Source organism: Daucus carota, chromosome 7, assembly GCF_001625215.2.
Source record: "Daucus carota subsp. sativus chromosome 7, DH1 v3.0, whole genome shotgun sequence".
Lineage (NCBI taxonomy): Eukaryota > Viridiplantae > Streptophyta > Magnoliopsida > Apiales > Apiaceae > Daucus > Daucus carota.
The window spans coordinates 1,537,760-1,560,115 of NC_030387.2; positions in this window are offsets into that span (position 1 = coordinate 1,537,760).

Sequence of the window (22,356 nt, forward strand, 5' to 3'; positions counted from 1 at the left end):
TCCCTTTGAGTGACCAACCTCCTCATGGGCGATTGTTAATATATCCCCAACGTGTCCCTATATTCTCTTTCGATCACTATGCACTTTGTGTTACTCATTGATGAGAGGCTCTACACCCAAATGGGATTCTGCTAGGAAGGTTATGGGCTTCTTGATAGTAGATTTTAGAGTCCAATGAACCTAGGTCCGGATGGACCAAACCAAACCTAGCCGGCCCGCCAACTTATTTTCCAAGAACTAGCTAGGTGATACCTTTAATAACCTCTATAAATCAAGGGTACGTAGAGCTTTTGTATCACTTCACTTCTATGATTCTCGACTAGTACTTAGAGAACATTATCTCTTATCGTCTTAAGGATCAAATACATGATCAAATACAAAATCAACTACATCTTCCATTACTTTTCATCCCATATGTTCCGTGATCTCTTTTCAATATTCAAGCAAATTTTTAGAATCATTGTTATTCACTTCTCCCGTTAACGATCATCATAATATTTTAAATTCTAGAATCATTGTTATTCACTTCTCCCGTTAACGATCATCATAATATTTTAAATTCTAGTCATCTCGGTCTGAAGACAATAGTTTTCAAAATTATGGATATATTTGCTTGATAGATTCTATGGAATCCACATTTAAATTGAAGTTTTTTGGAGTACGAGTTATAACTTTTTAGTTTTCTCGTAAAAAATGTCTTTGGTGACCAAAAAGTATATATAATTTACCATTTATTATAAGCAAGTTCACTTGATGGGAGCATATTTTATTTCAAATTCAGACCTCCGTATTAACTGTTTTTGATTGTAAATTGATTGAGTGGATCTTCTATTAACCGTTTATGTGAGATAATAACATAATATCAAAAATCAATATAATATATATTACTAATCAACAGATTTTAAAAAAATTAGATCTAATCAGTAGAATCTAGTAAACACAAAAATCAACAATCACAGAATCATATAATGACCAACAGAATATAATCACTAAAATCATAATCCACATAACAACAATAATTGTGAAAAAATCAAAAACCCTAAATTCACATACCTTTTTTAGTTTTATCCATTTTTTTTCCTTCGGTATTCAACACTCTCTAATTAGTAAATCATTTAAGAACATATCAAGAGTAATTGTTAGTTCAAAGCAAAAATTAAAGAAAACCCTAGAAATCACAAAATTAGTAACGCGCAGAAGCTCTGGCCTCTCATACTCTGAGCATCTCTTGTGCTGCAAATTCTGATGCAGCTATAGAAGCTCTGGCCTCTCATATTCTGAGCATCTCTGTTGTTGTTGATGATGATGCTGAAGAGGTCACTTCAATTCCTACTCAAATTGCAATCTCTGATCCTTCTCAGTCTCCAGCCAAGGATTCTAACTCTGAGCCTCCCAGACCCTCTTCTAAGGTCAAGGTTTGTCAAGTGCAATATCATCAGGGTATGTGCAGAGATCAACATCCATCTCTCGAAACCAGAGTTGCTGGTATAGAAGCCACTCAGAAGTCCATGCAATCTACTCTGGCAGAATTAAGCACTTCAGTAGCTCAGCTGGTTCAACTTCTCACCTCTGTTGATGTTAAAAAAGGGGAGAAAATTTTAAAGGACAAATGCTCATCTGACGAGCCACTACAGAAGAAGAAGCCAGATGATAATGATGGTAAAGATGGAAGAAAGAAAGCTGGTGGTTCCGTTGTTAAAAACCAACTGGCATTACTAAAGATCAGCACAAATGTGAATTCTGATAAGTCAAATGCTGATCAAAGGAGTAATAAGGATGTAAACTCTGATAAAGAAACAAAGCAAACTCTGGAAATGGTTGTTTCTCCGATTCAAAATCTGACAGATGAGGCAGAGAAATTAATTAAAGCTGGAAATCCGGAATCTCATAAGTTTTGCCAAACTCTGAAATATAAAGGAAAAGAGACCACTCTGTTTTATAAATCTCCATCTCTTCAGCTTATTGATGAAGTGTTGCAAGAAAGATTCATCAAAGAGAGAATCCTAGTGTCAACATCGTAGCCATCAGACTAGAAGAAGAAAGATTGGCTACTGAGAAGATGAAGATCAGCAAGTTAAAGCCTGACAAGGAGAAGCCAATTTCTGATCCCATACAGAAACAATCCAGACCAAAAGAAAAGGGGATTGTGATTGGAGAAATAAATTATTCTGATATCAACAGACCTAGAACAAGGTCTCAAGCAAAGTCTGAGACTGAGCCTAAGAACAAGTTGGGGAAGATTGTTACATATTTGATGATGTCCTATCTAACTGACTTGTTTAGTGTGCAGAAATGAAGATCAGAGTTTAGCTGGAAATCAGAGTTTGTAGCCTGCAGACGATATGAGAGTTTATGCTGATCAGAGGATAAAGGCGCCTGATTTCTAGGAGAAGATCTGGATAAACAAGACAAATAGAGATTAAGGAAGATTGTGCAAATCGGGACAGCAGAAGATAACTAATGATTGATTTATTTTGGGAAGCAGATCAGTATAGAATCAATTAGTAGATATCATGTAACTGTGTATATAAACACAGCTTAGGGTTTACTCTAGATGAGTTGAGCAATGGAGTAAATTATTCTTGTAACCTAGCAGCTCACTAAGGGATTATTTGTAAGCTACTGTGTTTGAGTGAATAAGAGTTTAGTTGATTTATTCTCTTATTTGTGTGTTCTATTATTGATTGTGTTCACTATATACATCTATATAGTGTTATTAGTCGGTCTAACATATCTATATTTCAATGGATTACCGTCTTAAATTTTAGATAAGGTACCCCAACATTTCAATTCCATCTCCACCTTGCAAACAACTTCTTATTACAATACCCTAAGACATGATTTGGAATCCCATCATATCACATAATTCCATCACACATCACAAATGAAATTTAGAATACATCACCTAGAAAAACATCATCCAAACAAAGACATAACTTTTACTCAAACAAACAAGTGCCACTGTTTAGAAGATTTTAAATAACATATAACTAAGTAAAAGACCTGCTGGTATACTACTTATACTTTGGTCCTTCACATCCATTTATCATTCAGCCTTCTTCTTCTTGGACAAGTTCTTCTCGGATCTGAGCGACTTCTTCCCGAATCTTTTTCAACCTATCTTTCATTATCTCGAGATCAGTTTTAATACACTTGAAACTGATTGGTTCCTCTGATATATTAGGCAGAAAAACCTGAAAAAAATATTGTAACAACATTAGTAACATAAATAAACACAAACAAAAAGAAATAGAATTAATTTTCATTTAGAAAATCATCTTTTTTAAGCCTTGATCTTACATCAGTACTATTGACATGTTGGTCAGCCGCTTGGTCTGTTGGGACACCACTTGGTTCAGCCGCTTCACCTAGCAGGGGAACATCTTTTTGTTCCATTTTGAGCATGTAAACTTGCAATTCTTGGTCAAGGTAAAAATTTTCAAAGAATCCTTCATGGACAGACGGGGGTACCAAAGGGCAGGCTTTTACTTGCCCGGCCTTTACTTTGGCCAAATGATGTTTCAACCTCGAAATCCCCAGCATTTCATGTCCGCAATATATGCATTTCACATACTCTCTCTGTCTTTTAATGGTTGTAGTACAATGCTTCCATGCGTAGTCACTCTTCTTGATTGTCATTTTTACTGCATTGCACAACTCTTATGAGAATAGCTAATAATCCAGTGAAGGTTTAAATGAAATTAGTATATTATAAATTTTCCTTTACTATTCTCTATATATCATCTTCTTTTGTGCAGTGTCCTTAATTACCAATTTCCTAATTTATCTCTTATATATAAACCAATCAACATGAATGAAAAAATTGCCCCTAATTTAAACAAAAAGTATCTTATATGTTAACTAAACATACTAGTATAATAAAATAAATCTAAGGCTTATAATTCTATTTTGAAGTTTAAAAATACATTTTAGTTATGGGATGAGAAGATAAAATATACGAGATTATACGTAAATTCAGAAATACATACTAGTATTTATATATATATATATATATATATATACACATATATATTAATGAATACAATTGATATATAACCAAATGACGAATCTATTCATGAATAAGAATTATTAAGAAATCTGCTTATATTATAAAAGTACATGAAAGATTGGAAAGATTACTTTAAATATAATTCATAACTGAGAATATCACAAAAGAAATATTATCATTTAAATATTTTATTATTATAATAGTACTTATAATAGAAAGACAAGAAATGGGTAGTTGTAAGTTAATCTTACCCAAAAAGGCCCAAAAAAGCATAAAATGCTATTCTAGTAGATCTAACATAGTTTCTTGACAAAAAGAAATTCAACATATTTCACTTTCATTCGCTATATAATTATCAAAAAATGGCTCAACCAGTTTGTTTATATTAATAAATTTTCTCAAACAGCAACATAGCAGATGTAAGAATTATATGATGAAATGAAAAATGATGATTATACGTATATAAAACATATGGAACATGTCAATTGCGAAACTCAAGTATATACATCAAAATTCTAATATATTACATAAAATGAGATACAATTTATATCAAATGAAGATTAAATTTAGTGATATAAGATATAAACATCATACAAACAACATCAAAATATTACTATATTTGCATAAAAAGATACAACATATGAAATGTTAGGAATAAGTATACCTTTACCGACGTTGCTCATTTTGTAAATTGATTTGTTCTAGAGGTGACTAAGCTAATAACCCAGAATTAGAGATGTGTAGATGTTTGGGGCTGATTTGAGATGTGTAAGAGATGTTTGGGGCTGATTTGAGATGGGTAAGAAAGCGGCCGCAAACAATCAGATTTGAAATGTGTAATGTGTAAGAGATGTTTGGGGCTGATTTGAGATGTGTAAGAGATGTTTGGGGTTGATTTGAGATGGGTAAGAAGGCGGCCGCAAACAATCAGATTTGAAATGTGTAAGAAGGGGACCGGACTAATGAGATATATATATGGTGGGCCTGGTTAGGGTCTAGGGTTTTAATAATATTGACATTTTTTGTTTCAAATTTAAAGCTTACTTATATATTTATTAATAAACTAACAATGTTTATATAATATATGTATGTTTGTGTCATTTCGTTGGCCTCTAAAAAAAATAAGGTCCAACTCAATTTATTGTTATATATGTTAAATATATAAATTAGCTATTTATGTGAAAAACTTCAAAACAATTTCCTATCCCTCATTTTTTTATAGACATATGTGATATTTTTGAAATATATTTTAACGAGGGTATAAGGCACACTTGTTTTTAATTAGAAAATAGGGACTATTTGTTACAATAATACAATTACACAATATATATATATATATATATATATATATAACTTATCGATTTTTAATATTTATATATCCAAAAGTAGTTCAAAAATAATTATCCTACTTCTAACTAATAACTATGATTAACCACAGATTTTATGAAGATATTGTAATAAAAATAGATATTGTCTAATAATTAATAAAAGTGGATTATTATTGTTCTTTTAAATATATTTAGATAAATGTTTCATAGTTTTATAATAAATTTTATTTTATAGTGCTTTTATTTAATCAAATATAATATATTTATATTTTTCTTTATATATAATAGTATATTAACTATGAAAATAATCTAAATAAGCGCATTCACTTAATTAATTATGTACAGATTTCCAAACGTCAATCAAATGACTTTATATTAGTTCGAGTATGAAATAATTTTTAGGTTGTCCGAGACATGTGTTATTTGTAATATTTGTGATCGTATTTTAATATTTTATTTGTCTTATTTATATTAGTTCTATTATAAAATAATTTTTTATATTAGAATAACTACCTCTACAAAAGTGGAAAAGGTAAGCCGGTCTCCCCGCAAGTGAGAAATATACTTATATATGTTCTTTTATTTAATTAACTATTTACGTATATTTTTTCTAAAGTTTAATTAGATTTGTTTGACATATACAGATTAGTGTGTGTAGGTTATAATGATTATAATCTTTAGCATTTATTTTTAATATGAGAGAATACTTAAACTAAGATGTGATCTACCAATTTCATAATTATATGAAATCTTCCATAATAAGTAATTAAACAAATATGGGCAATAGATGTTTTGTTGATGAATCAAATGATGAGATGATGAACCTGACACTTGTTGTCCTTCATAATTATATAGTACGGTATTTGTTGAAAGTGATGTGACTGAGTTTAAAAAAATAATGTATTAAGGTAAATTTAATTGAAATTGATTTATATGTACCATATTTCAATATTTGGGATTTTTTTTAAAATTTATTTATCTTATAGTACTCTTCAAATTTGTTATTTGAATTAATTGTAGAGTGATTGACACTTTGCATCACTTATGTTCAGGCGCTTTTTCGATTTGGTCTCAAACAATTTTTTTTGGCAGTATGCACCCTAAAGTTTGAAAAGCGCTTCGCTTTGCACCCCTTTGACCACTGTCCGTTAATTGACGGTTAAAGTTAACAGATTTCAGGTTTTCACTTTGCACCCCAAAATTTTAATTCTTTTTCATGAGTATTTTGAATTTTTTTTTCATGAATGTAAACTGTTCTTGTCATTAGCGGTGATGCTGATTGTTTTTTTATCTTACGATAGGAACAATACGAACGGCAGATATCACAGCCTCTTCTTCTATTTGGCAACTCTTGAAATCTGAAAACGTTTTCTTTCTTGGAACAGTGCTAATTTTTACGAGAAATATTAGTCAGAGTTGGTGAATATTGGTGAAAGGGGCTGACTACTTTATCTTGAATCAGAATTTTTTGACAACATATTACTACAAGCAGATATAATAAAACTGGCAAATGAGGTGTACTACACAAGCCTTACAAATTAAGCAGGTGTAGGCCACAATAGAAGTAGAGCAGTCAACCAAACATTTAGAGTAATTAACAAGTGCAGTTTGAGTTTGATTTGTTCAAGTACGTACCTGAGAGAACACTTTTTTCAGCTGTGATGTCCAGTTACTTGTTGTTCGGATATGAAGGCTTAGATGATCGTCTAGTGGAGTTGAAGTAAGTGAAAATGGATGCATGTAATTGTAGAGTGATTGACACTTTGCACCCCTTATGTTTAGGCGCTTTTTCGATTTGGTCTCAAACAATTTTTTTTGGCAGTATGCACCCTAAAGTTTGAAAAGCGCTTCGCTTTGCACCCCTTTGACCACTCTCCGTTTACTTGACCGTTAAAGTTAACAGATGCGGGGTTTACACTTTGCACCCCACAGTTTGCACTTTGCACCCCACATCTGTTAATTTTTTTCATGAGTACATTATTTTGTATCTGCTATTAGAAATGAGAATCAGTATAACTCCAATTTTGCTGTCACAAATTTCATAATGTGCCTGGAAACTAGCGTCTCAGTTCATATATTATAACCGTAACCTATAATATCACTTCGATCTAACAAGTCAATATTGTTCCTGCATTCTTGTTTCTCTATAATGAAGATCTAATGGTTATTGAGCTAGGCATATTCAAAGGAGTTCATTCCACCCATTATCCTCAACTAGCATAACTGACTGGGAACCAACCTGAATAAATTACCTCTAATCACAATCTGATAAGAAGCCAGGCATTTGCTACTTAATGTAAACTATGTAAATACACAAGCATGCCGGTGCAAGTACATGATACATATCTACAATACAAAGTAAAAATGTATGAAATGCGATGGGACTGGAGAATAAAAAGCAGGACTTACATATATCGTGAATAAAACAGCAACAACAATAACCCACTGTCCAAAACTATCAGAATATTTAGCCATTAGTTTTCTGCCAATGAAGCCACAAAAGATGGCTACAGGGGTGGCTATAAGGAATATAGTCATGAAGATCGATCTTATATCTGGACAAAATATTAATCATCCCTGCAGAAGAAAAACCTGCAGAAGTGAAAACGAATGTCAAATTAAGTAGAAACGCCATAAATGTCAATTGTCAAATCTGCCGACCGGCCCGACCCTAAAAACTGATAACACAAAATTGGGCCTTGTCATCAGTTCCTCACCAAAAGTAACAAGATATATATTCGGTGTAAATTTCCTCCCTCAATGGCTAACCCGTTCTTCCCTTTGTTCTTAACTTTCTTACATATATCAATTACAACAGAACTTTTTCAATGACTAGATCGGAAGAACTAAATTTAGTACTTCCTCCTATAAAATCCCTACCTTCTCTAAGTGTAACTATAACCAAGTACTAAGTATTAATCATGACTTCCCTAGAATACTCCATAAAATAAAATTACTTTGTAAGAACATCTCTAACCACCAGAAGCCCTTAGCTAAAAGTCCAGCTGGTTTACCATAATTAAAAATTATAGCCAATGTCTACGAAAAACCGCACTCCAACCACATGAAGCCCTTGTCTATAATTATAGCCAAGAAGCCGAAAACTAATTCTAAGAACCCGAAAACTAATTCTAAGAACTTAATAAGCCTAAATTAATTGATAAAACTATATATAAATACTCATGAAAAAATACTTATGAAAAAATTTTAACAAATGCGGGGTGCAAAGTGTGGGGTGCAAAGTGTAAACCCCGCATCTGTTAACTTTAATGGTCAATTAAACGGAGAGTGGTCAAAGGGGTGCAAAGTGAAGCGTTTTTTAAACTTTAGGGTGCATAGTGCCAAAAATAATTGTTTGAGACCAAACCGAAAAAGCGCCTAAACATAAGGGGTGCAAAGTGTCAATCACTCTTTTAAAAATAAGTATCGAGGCGGCCAGGAGTAGACAAGTGTAATGTGTATCTAAAATATAAGTATGTGTAACATGTGACCTTTAACGTTGTACTTTATCATTTTTGATCATCCTAACACATGATAGTGTACTTGAATTTTCGAGGTTTAGTTAATTATTCATATATTTTATGGATCGAGTTAGGATACAACGAATTTTGATTAAATAACTTACTGGACCGACCAATGTTATATTTTGTCGGTTCGAATCAATATTATATCAAAATATGTTCGTATGCCTGTCCTAATTGGGTTAAAAATTTATATTTAATTATTTCATAAAATTAAATTATATTTAAAAATTTCATAAAATCAAACATATAATCAAGATTTAGATTAAATTATTAATCAAATATACGATATTATAAATATTTTATAAATAACCAGCCCATACCTCACAAGGGCTTCTACAATAGTTTAGGAATTAAGTTACATCAATGGAAGGAATCAATAAAGCCACTGTCAATAGAAATGATGTACTACTCAAGCAAGTCAGTATGCTGAAAGCATAAATTAGAAGCGAGATATACATGTCTCGAGACATTCAAGCTTTGGGAATCAACTTCAATGGTAGCAATATGATCTCCCAGATATATTCACGTATGTCATCATTAAAAAAAAGGGGGAGATTATTAGTTTGATGTTTTTATGATGACTACTGTGTGTCGTTTATATTATGTTCTTAGAATATATCATGCCATCAGACATATTTAAGTAATGCTTATATCCATGCATAGATTAATGCTAATCTTTTTTTAGAGAAAGAGTAAATTAAGGGGGCATCTATCTCATGAATATTGGTGTGTAATCATCAAAAAGGAAAAGATTGTAACTGTATTAGTTCTAATGATGACATGTCACTCAACTACGGAAACTTGTAATTGAGTCATCCGATTCAAAATGCTTTCAATTACGTCATTTTACTTTTAATAATTTTCATTCAGGTCACCAACTGTTATACACCGTTAAAAATTTGAGGGAAAGCTCATTAAACTAAAACTGTTACCTGGCTTCAATAAATCAACCATGGCATGTATAGTCACTTGAAATGGCATTTTGATCACTTAATTGACTCGAAATTTACCATGTGGTCATTAAAGTGATGAAACTTTCATTCAGGTGAGTGACCATTACATCCGTTAAAAATTAAAAAGAACCGGAGGAAGAGCTTTCCTACAACAATGCCAAGTGCTCTCCTACAACACCTCTTTATAACAAAATACCCACATTATCATCATGATTTCACTCACAAAAACTTCATCCTTATACTATTGTCTTTTTATATATTTTTCGGTCATTATGAAAAAGTCCATCAAGAATTTAATGAGGTTTTTAAATTATTAACGGATAGAGTTAAGTATCCAGTTGATCAGTGAAGGTCATATATTACTTCTTTCATTGATCTTCCAAAGGTATCATTTTAATCACTAAAATCGTATAAAATATCAAATAGATACCTCTAAATATGTGTTGAGAAAGTAAATATATTTTTTTGTTAAGTTACATATATTTTTCTTCAACGCTACTATAACTAGTTGAAGAGAGGTGAATTCTAGTATTTTAGATAATATATCTAGATTTTTAAAAACATATTTACTAAATAATTTTATTTAAATATGATTAAATAAGTGTAAAATTTAAATTAAATAATAAATATTTTTAAAAAATCTAGATATATTATCTAAAATACTAGAATTCAGCACTTTTCATTTGGTTATAGTAGCGTTGGAGAAAAATATGTATAACTTAACAAAAACAAATTTTACTTTCTCAACACATATTTAGAGGTATCCATTTGATATTTTATACGACTTTAGTGATCAAAATGATACATCTAAAAGATCATTGAAAGAAATGAAATATTGCCTTCACTTTGGTGACCAACTTGATACCTAACCCTTAACAGATATTATGATCACTGACCTAAATTAAAAATTTTTCAGTTTGATGACCTTATTGGAAGTTTGTAGTCAGTTACTAACCAAAATGCTGCTTCAGACCACTGTACATGCCATGATGGATGCATTTATGTCAAGACACCAAGATTAGTCAACTTTCTATCAAGTTTTTAACAGAGTGTAACAAGTTCCGCCTTCATGTGATTATGGTTCTTGATGATATGGTATATGATATGATTCTTCGTTCAGTTTTTTTTAACAATAATTGAACAACGTTTCTAACAAAACCCCATGTCTACGGTGATCAATGCAAATACTATTTGAAACTATTCAAACAATTTGTGATACAAATATTTGTATATCTTTGCTCATTTGCACAATACTAGTATGGACTATGGAAAGACTTTTCTAATTCACTTCGATTTAAAAGTTTTTGTAAATGGTCACAAAAGAAAATTAGACAATATTTTCTGAAAATCTGAGACAAGCGGCAGTTTTTTTTTGACAAAAGCGACGGTTTCTTAATTTCGGACAATACTTTTTTCTCCGTGTCTTGTTATGTAATGTTATTTTTCGTGTATTTCAAAAGATATTCTATAGAAGAATTTTTTTCATTTTTTATGATATTCTTTTATTTATCAATGACTATAATGATAGAATAAGTTGCTAGCAATACCAAAAGAGTCCATTAAAATTTGCCTTAAATCCATATTTTAATAAATGTTTATTAATTAATAAATTATATTAATCATAAAAACAAGTCAAACAAGTGTTTTATTTGGCGTCCTAAATCAAAATTTAGGACAATGGACAAAACTAAAAACTCCAACAATGTCCTAAAAATGTCCTAAACTGCCGGGACATATTTCATCAACCTTATTTTTAAGGTTCGTTATTCAAGTGTTATTTTTGTTCTAATACTCCCTCAATTCTAAAAGAATAGCTGCTTTGACTTGTTGCACGTAATTTGAGATGGAAAAAACACATATTTGTACATATTATTTTTCAATTTTTTTATCTAAATAAAATGTATATCATAAATTTTAATTCAGAATTTGAAAAATAATATGTAAAAATATGTTTTTTTACATCTCAAATTAGGTGCAAAAAGTTAAAGTGACTATTATTTTAAAATGGAGGGAGTAATAAAATATTATTGTTCCACCTTTTTCCACACTTCTTTTCCCTCTATTTTTCGCGTCGCCTCCTTTGTTTTTTTACCATTGAAATAGAAAGCCTCATTTGGACTTTCTTGTCAAATCCTGATTCACAATTCTTCACGCAATCAGAATTAAATAATGAAATTTTCAAATATCTCAAATTTCCACAGCTCATCCCTACTAGCTACTCAAACGTACCGATCTCTAATTCATTCTTAATATTAATTTTGTTTATCCTACTAGACTTGCTCGAACAATTTTTCATTTTTCTTCTATATTTTTGCCACAAGTGCTCTATATATAAGATCATTTTTACCGCAAATGCTCCACAAGATCGTTTTGAAGCTAAATATGAGCACTTTTATTACAGATTCAATGATAAAATTTCAATTCCTTCATTATTTATGTGTACTCACAAGAAAGTAAAATAGATGGTGTTTCATCATATGTCTCGTAATCACAATATGTATCTTGCATATCTCTTCGTCTTCAATAATAATATAATGCATCATTATACATGCTCACATGACGTGTTTAAGTGTGTCAATGTTCCCGTTAGGATCAATAATTTTGATGATAACATAAACATTTTGTAACATGTTGAAATTAGAATCCTTATCATTTTATCCGTTGTAATTGTTATGTTACTTGTCTTGGGAATTATCAACAGATGGATAGAATAGGATGGCTAATTGTAAATATCCAATACCATGTAATTTTGTCTAAGTGAATGATATTCAACAGATGAGTTGTAGCAATTCAACTGATGAAGAGTGCACTATGTTTCAACTAATGAAGACAAAGTTTTCAACTGATGAGACTGGAACAATGTTCTATCGATAAAGTCTGTAATTCGTTCGATGGATGAGGAAACTTTCAACGGATGAAGCAAATAGCCATTGAAAGTGACAAGAGCCCAATTATGACAAGTCACATGGATCGAATTATACTAAAATGGACATGGAAGCCTGATTAGGACAATAAAGAAGAACCAGAAATATTTTTATCTCATGCAATGCAATCTGGATCAAATCAAGAATATTGTCAAAGACGAAGACTTTACAGAAGACATGCATAAGACAAAGTTGTGCGGCATAGTTTAGTTTAGAGTGAAAATTTTGTATTCTAGTTAAACTTTGTAAACTTGGGTTAATATATGTATTATATTCTACAGATAATTCGTCGCAGGTGTGAGCATCTTGGTTGCAGCGATGAGATCTTTGTTGGAATAATCCTAAATTTAGTTGTTATTAATTATTTATTTATTTATTTATTTTGATGTAATTTGATTATTTATGTCCATGTTAGTTTTAGATTAAGGTAGTCAGATGTTTGTTTTAGTGTTTTTAGGAAGTATTTTGAATAAGGTGGAGAGCTAGAGAATTTGTAGGAAGTAGTGTTTGGTTTGTAGCCAATCTGTGTGGGTTTTCTTTAAATTACTTGTATTTTTTATTCTACAGAAAAACAAGAGAGACAATACAATGTAGTACTTGAGATCAGTTTGTTCTTATAAATATCTCTCTTCCATCTTGTTTATCCTATATTTATCATTCTAGTGTTTTTTATTTTCAACATGGTATCAGAGCCAGGTTCTTTGTGGCATATAATAATATGATTTTCAAGAAGCAATTCTAGCTGACAAGGTGCCGAGAAAGATGTGATGCAGTGTGGGCAAGTGGGAGGTATCATCATGTGCAGTATGGGATGCATATGGGGCTACTATTCTATTTTGTTTGCACTGCCCAGAAGAAGTTAAAGTTAGAGAAAGAAGCGGAAGCTTTGGCTGCTCAAGACGATGGGGAGAAGTGCTCCAAAGTGTTTTGGTATTGATGAGAAGTGCATCAACAATTTGGTGTTGATGAGAAGTGCATCAACAAAAATAATTGGTGTTGGTGAGAATTGCATCAACAAATTGATGGTGGTTAGAAGTGCATCACAGATGAAGAGAAGTGCTTCATAAATTTTAAATTAAATGGGAGATTAGCTCGCTGAAATCTTGTCAACAGTGAAGTTTGAAAGATCAAAGACTTGCAGAAATAAATTCAAGATTATGGGGGTCATTGTTAGAATAATCTTAAATTTAGTTGCTATTAATTATTTAGTTATTTATTTATATTGATCTAATTTGATTTTTTGTGTCTATGTTAGTTTTAGATAAAGGTAGTCAGATGTTTGTTTGAGTGTTTTTAGGAAGTATTTTGAATAAGGTGGACTGCTAGAGAATTTGTAGGAAGTACGTAGTGGTTGGTTTTTAGCCAATCTGTGTGGGTTTTCTTTAAATTGCTTGTATTTTTCATTCTACACAAAAACAAGAGAGACAATACAATGTAGTACTTGAGATAAGTTTGTTCTTATAAATATCCCTCTTCCATCTTGTTTATCCTATATTTATCATTCTAGTGTTTTTTATTTTCAACAATCTTCATAGTCACTACACAGTGATTGCTCACAGAGAACGCTATCAATTCCAGTTCAGAAATCAATGATATGCCGTCAACAAAATTATAACGTAATATTAGAACTAGCAAATAAATGGAAAATAAGTTTAATATATAACAAGCTCATATAATGGCATGAACCTGCTTGTAACTCAGTCTGAAATATATTAATGTGGCATGTGTGAAGCTATCTGCCAATACAAGAAACTGAAGATAAAGTTAAAGTACACTGTCACATTAGATTTGGAATACACCAGGATAAGTTCGAACAAAATTGAGCTATTGATCGACTAGTTAAGAAGTAACACATTTGAGGATAAAAGTATCTGATCAAGGGTCCAATGCATCACAGTTAAATAGATATAACTGTCCACCAATTTTATTTTTCTTTCAAATGCTGATATCTCAAAATTATGCAAAGTACTGGTTTCAGGAGTCCAAAATACCATCTTCATTAATGTTTCTTACATCGTGTTATTCTGTACTTGATTGCTTTGTGTTATATATACGACACAATAGAAAAAGATATTGTGAACATGTGTATCCTTTATTCTGTATCCTTAAAGCTTGGAGTCCTAGCGAGTGTTTTCCTTCAAGTTGGGTTGGCATACCCTGTTCTGTATAGTCTGTCTTCATATGAACAGACGATTTGATTTCATGTATGTCCTCTTTTAGTCTATTCTCATGTGCCCTTAATCAGCCACACATGTGTAACTCCTTTTTATGATAATGCAGTTGATCAATGTCCGCTCAATTCCTCGACTTATCTGGCAAATGCCAAAAAACTAAATATTTTGACTGAACATAAATCTAAGATGAAACTTATTATCTCCATGTGACTAACTAGCTTCACTTTTATCTCTCTCAAGTACGAAATTGTTAACTACTTCTCTCCATATTCTTCCTTTGGGCTCCTGCCATTTTACGGTATATGTATGGCATTGCCTTTTGTGCTCTAGGTTGCAGGCTCCATATGTGCTCCTGGTGGTGAGCAGTTAATCAAAGATGTGATGGCCCCATAACATCAAAAACTTGGTTGTTATTTATTCTATATGATGTCTTCATGCTTTATTTTTATCTACTGATTTTTCTATATGATAATAGTTTGATTGAATAATTGTTTGAACCAAGTCAAGGGATGCAGAAATTTAGGGGGAATTTTTCACTCCCTAGATCAACATTGGTAATCATCAAAAAGGGGATACTGAAACTCTTTTGATTCCGATGATTACAATTTGTTTTGCTATATGTATATTTCTCTGTTATTAGCTTGCTAAATTATTAAAAACAAGGAATCAACAGGAAATTGTTTCACGAATATTTCAGCAGACCTTGTAGTCTTAAATATCGTTTTAAATTAGTTCCTTAATTATAGAAGATTGAATATATCTTTAAAAATGGTTTTCATCTCAAACAAAAACATCTTTATTTTCAATAATTTATCTTAAACGTCTATGTTTTATCAAAAGAAAAATCAGTGCACATAACAATTTTTTTGCCATAACAGCTTGAACGGGTGATGTGCGATTCAAGATCATTGCAAGTGTGTGTCTGTAAAAACTATTGTTGTATGTGTAATATTTATAATCTGCTTGTGTCCTTCAAACACAACGTGATATAACACAGAAAAGATTTTAATTCTTATATACAAACTCTTGAAAGCTATGTGATTTAGTTATACTATATATATATATATATATATATATATATATATATATATATATATATATTATATCATGTAATTGCCATTATATTATCTTGTCGTGTGGGTAAGGGACTAGGACGTACAAAATGGGGTTTAAGGGTCAAACCTGGTTATCATGTGTTCTTACCTTACTTGCTTTAGTATGAGTCAATTGTTATAATAATTCAAAGTTGTTTGCATGTATCAGTATACTTGATTGATAAATATTGTTTGTAACTCAAAAGTAGACATCTATTCACCCCCTCTAGGTATACAATTTCAAGTTTTAATTTTTATTTTTGTTCACAAAGATTTATTTCTCAAAGAAATTCTACAAACAAAAAATAAATATATCAGAGTCTCGACAAAATTTGTTTTATTGATGGTGATGAACAACTGATGGTAAGATACGATTTTAAGTGTTTTGGAGTAATTTTATTGTCTAGGGTAGAAAAAAAAATTAGTCATTGTGGGAAAGAAGTTTTGAGTAACCTTTTTAAGTGATGAGGACTTCTAATTAACAAGCAATAAGCACAAGAATTTTGATGTTCAACTAGGACTTCTAATTAATAAACAATACATATATAATTAGGGCTGAGCAAAACCGAACCAGAACCGAACCGTGAAAATTCGGTCCAACTCGGTTCTTTTTTTTCTTTCAAAAATTCGGTTTTTTCGGTTTTTCCGTTCGGTCCAGTCCTTCTGGATAAATTTTGGTTCCGGACCGAATAGACCGAACAAATTATATTAATTATTTAATATACTAAATATAATATATTTTATACATTTTAGCCGCAGCCCACAGATGACAGACCCAATTCCCACTTCTCTTCAGCCGCCTAAACCCTAAGTTCTAACCAAGCAGCATACGCATACTGTCTCTTTCTAATGTACAAGTTCAACAAGTACTTCTAATATCTAGGAACATTTTGGAATCATTGACAGCTAATGGGATTAATAAAATTAAGGACTTAGTTTATATATAAATCTTTGAATGGGAATTTAAATTCTGGTGGTTGCCTGGCCTATTTTAGTGTTTTGTTTCTGAACAAGCTCATTAGACACCACTGTCCACTGTGATGATTTTAAGTTTTGTAACAGACATGTGTTTGACAAACATTCAAGAGTTTGAGCTTTATTATCTTTTATTATTTTTTTGCTAAAAAAATTTTGGTTCTCAGGGAAAGAATCGAACCGAATTATTTCGGTTCGGTTCCGGTTCGGTCCATATGTTAATTTTGGTTCGGTTCGATCCGGAAAAAAATGTCAATTCGGTTTTTGATTCTTTCAGTTCTGGACCGAACCGACCGAATACTCAGCCCTATATATAATTATTAAAAATACCAAGGACCGTCTTAAAGGATGTCTCTTCAAGTGAAACTCGGTGAGTTTTAAAGAAAGATACCGCAAATAACAAATGTAATATATCAATGAAAACTGAAAAGTTGATTAAGTATGATAATTTGTGATGATTTTTTTATATTAAAAATATAATGTTCGAAAAAAAATGATATATTGTACATAGTAATTTTGATTAGAATTATCTAACAACTCCTTTTGTTAGATAATTTTAAAAAACTAATTATATTTATATGATAAAAAAAATCATCATTTCTAGTCAAACGTGCAAAATTGATCATGTTGTAACTATAAGGTTGCTTAGGAGTTAGGCCCATATATAATATAAATTTATTTGTTATAGTGTGGTTATTGGGCTGATTGGGTTTTGGTTTTGGGCTTATTGATCATAGATATTAAATTAAGCTTATAAATATCATTATAAACCCTTTTAGCTATGATCATAAACCTATAGTAATACTTCTGCATACCGCCGCCTCGCACACCGCCGCCTCGCACGCATAAAATCTTCTTCTCATATACCCCATTCCGATATGGTTTCATCCTTTGTATATCACATGTCTTGCATACTAGTTGTAATACCTTAGCCCGGGATGCCGAATTAGAAAATTTTTCAACAAAATGACTTCAAGCCCAGGTATGTAATTTAGATTTGTATCAAACACGATTCATAGATCTATTTACATTCAACGCAATCATATTAAACAATTCAATGTCATTGTTAGAGATTAATGATGTATCCTGGCATGTATAAAATTTGTAAAGTAATGTACATCATTTACCATAATTTATGATATGATATTTTTTATTAAAATATTATAACAGGTACTGGAATTGATATTATCTTCAATTTATTTTCGTATTCTCAAATCAAGATGTTGGATCCGACTTGTTGTCTCCGATCGGTAAGTAATGATCAATGGATTGTTCAAATTCAATATATATAATATAAGTTTGTATTTCCTTACATATATAAATTTTATATTACTTACTTAAATAAACAAATACAGAAGGGTCAATTCTCCAAGCAATGAAGATGATGCTCCAAAATTACAAAATCTCAAATCTTTGCTCAATGGTTGGTAAGTGAAGATTCTTTTCATTCAAATTTCTATATGAGGCTGACTTAAAAAAAAAATCCAAATCATACTATTCCATATTGAATTCTTATATAATATGTTCAAAAATAGAAGACAAAAGGTATCACATAGTATAAATAACAATGAATCAAGATGCAGCTTAAAAATAATGTGACACAACGGTATGAAAAATGCGATTTTGATTGTAGTAGTACTGATAGTTAGTTCTTGTTCACTAGAAAATTTACTTCCACATACATTTGGCCCCATTTTTCAATGATTAAATAGGAGTTTTTCCACTCTCAAGTGTCAAAAAATTGACCAATCAAAAAAAATATAATGTTGATTCATAGGTGAATTGGTTTTGAGAAATATTAATTTTGTATGTCACATCAATAGGACATTAATGTTTTTTTAATGAAAAAGTATTAATTAAAAGATTAAAATGAAATATTAAATTTTTTACAATGTGCAAGTAATTACTTTAGATTTGTATTTTTTTTTTGTGATTTTTAATTATATAATGTGTAATTGCAGAAATTTCAAATATTCCTGCGACGTGTACTGAATGACGATCCGGATGTTGAAATTTCTCATTGGGGAGATCTCAACTATTACACAAGTATGGTGGCAGGAAATCCAACCCTAATGTTGATTAATCAACTTAGAGAGGATAATAGAAAGGGGAAGTTGGACCCCCATAATACTTTACGACCACCAAGGCGAGAAAATAGTACGAGGACACACGTTCGAGCTCCTAATGGATCAAATTCAGCATGCCCCCCAACGGTTGCCACCATTAACTCTACCTGGTAAGCTAAATGTTCTCATAGACAAAAACTAAATTAAAGATGTTTTATTCTTATTTAGAATTTGTTTTTATTTGTCCTCTGTTTTGAGGTGTCTTCAAACATGAGCATGTATATAACCTTGATGCCAAATAACCACGCATCTTCTTTTGTGAATGCAGCTTCAACAGGGTTGAGCAATGCTACTTCACGGAATCATGATAGTGCACACATGGGATTACTTTTGGAAGGAGTAGAGCCTCTATTCATAATGCCAATCAAATAGGCGATTATCGTCAAAACACTGTGGTTGAGAAACAAAATTATTCAACCATGGGGGATACTGTTGGAAGCAAGACATCTTCTGTCTATAATGCCTGTTGCAATATGACAACTCAAATGGGCTATTATTGTCATAAACCAGTTTTGCCCAAAACCCAAATTACTCGTACAATATTGGAGGCAGTTTACGGAAAGCTGATAATGTTGGAGTAATCAAATGGGCTATTATAGTCAAAACACCATGGCCCAAGAAAGAAACATTTTTACAATGGGAGGGCTAGTTGGAGCAGTGAACAACAATATATTTACTCCAACAAATATTGTTGCACCTTCAAGCATCCGCTTTAACTCTGAGCAATCAATTGATGTTGGGCCGGTGCAGACCAGAAGTAACTTCTTTGATGGAAACAACTTTTATTTGCATCAGGTAACTCAAGTTCGATCCTTTTTTTTCACTTGACATACGTACTAGTTTTCATGTAAATTTAATTGGAATGGCCCCCTGTATTTACATCAACAACCCCTATTAAAACCCACCACATCAATTGCCACATCATTATGTACAAATTTTCTTTACACAATATTGTGTACCTAGCACTACTCTTTTTATATTATCACTAACATGCACTGTTATATTTTTATAGGAAAATCATGTTTGCGATGGTGGAAGGGAATCAAGATGCCACCGCAGATGACAATGCAATCGATGATGTGGATGCTTTTGTATCCTCTATCTTAGACAACAACACATTTTGATATAGTTTCCAGCTCAACATTCTGTGTTTTGGGATCTTATTGATAATTTTATGCAAAACTGTTAAGTAGTATGACGAAGTGATGCAAAATTATTTGGTTTGTATGTTTGACTTGGATTTTCTTCTTATATATGGTGGCTATATTCTGCGCAAATCTATTTGATTATTTTTTTTCAGAAAATCTTTGAACGACTAGGAACATGTTTTGGTACGAACATATATGGTGACAGATTACCAAATATATATTGGGGCATGGTGTTTTAATTCGACTTGATTATCATTTATGTCCTTAGTATACTTTTGCTGGGATGCGTTAGGTCTTCTGATCCATTTTTAGATTTCTTCCCGTCATCATATATGAACATTGATTTTGGGTAGGTTAGTAGGATAAGTAAAAAATAACAAACAAAAATCATGTGAACAATTTGCTGACATGGTGGTAAAACTAGTTTGGAGAGATGTATTCAAGTGTTGCTTAATACAAAAGTAACGTCCCGGTTGTACAAGTTCACTTCTTCTCACTTGTAGAAATCAGCGGCAACAGGCCAAGCATTGCAGCGCCTGGGCAAGCTAAGCTAGTCCACTTAACTTCGGAGTTTTGGGTCATACACTAGCCACAATATCAAAGCGTATATATAAGTATATAATGTGAGTGGAACCAATCAAATATCATCAACCGGATTTGAGAAAAAAAATTGCAAACAATTTTTTGGGTATCTAGTATTTTCCTTTTCATAATTAAGTTATTTTTCGACAAGCAAATAGAGCCTTAAGTGAAAAACTTTTATGTACAACGTTCTACGGCTAATTATCTTACAAATTTCACACTGTGTAAACTTGTAAGATTCAACAGATGTACAAGTAACTGATCTGTTTATGGTACATAATTATTCATAAATTATGTCATGCAAATAAGATGTACTTACCTACACATATCAAATTGGTTAGCATACTTAATTAATGAGTGAATTAGTTATGAAGCTAACTAGCACATGTTTCTTTTTAGTAATTGTTATTGCTAGATTGTTTTAGTTTCAGTTTTACTAATGTAGCTCCATGTATTGTACTCTTTGTGCAGGATTGCCGGTCATGCCAAAAGTCGGCCGGAAGGTGAGATGCTCAATGAAAGCCAACACTGGATCGCAAAAGGGCAGCACTAAGGCGGATATGGGAGCATCATTGATGGCTGCAGCTATATATGTCGAGCCCTGAAGCCATGACCTTAATGAGGACGAGGAATCTGGTTTATCCCTGTAAGCTAAACTTGTTCACCTCCTTGAAATCGGCAACAATGTAATACCAGTACATTATGAAGTTTCATTTGACTGTACTCTACTTTTTTCTCATCTTACCGTTCCACACTCATTTTTCATTCGATTCATTCATTAGCCGCGTGTTCTGTGCTCAAGATTGCAGGCTCAATATGTGCTCCTCAGACCACTTCCAAGTGACCAAAACTGCAGCAAAATCTGTACTTGGATTTGGTGGGGTGTACCAGGCCAAGGCAATAGTGCAACACCAAGGCAACGCTTGAAACCCCCAAAAGCAAGCTATTATGACGGGACCACCCCTCAAAAAATATATTTAATATCGTGTGAACCAATTGGTAGTCATTAACTGCTAGAAGAGTTCAACCGTTCATCCATTGATAGAATCAACTGCTAATTTAAAGATCATAAGATTTATCTATCAACTGTTAAGGTACTATAGTTTTGTTAGAGCACCACATCATCCGTTGATGGGTAATCTGATCAACTGGTAATACATAAGTATGCTAGCCGTTGATCAGCTATGATAGAAATTATTCTAAGTACAAAATTGAAATTGATTTGTATCATCAAGCATCGCATATTCCTAACAATTGTATTTATATTTTTTTCAATATCTTATTTAATTAAGATAAGTTATTACTTCAGCTAAGTCTCATATATTATTTACATGATAGATTAATTTCTATAAATAAATTATTTATGTAAATAAATTTAAAATTGAAAAAGAATCTGAATAATCGGGCTCGAACCATGATTCAGATTTCTAAAAATAGATATAATTCATATTCAAATAAACATAAAAGAATTCAAATCCAGCTTAATAGTCTAAACGAGTACCAATACAATATTATAGAA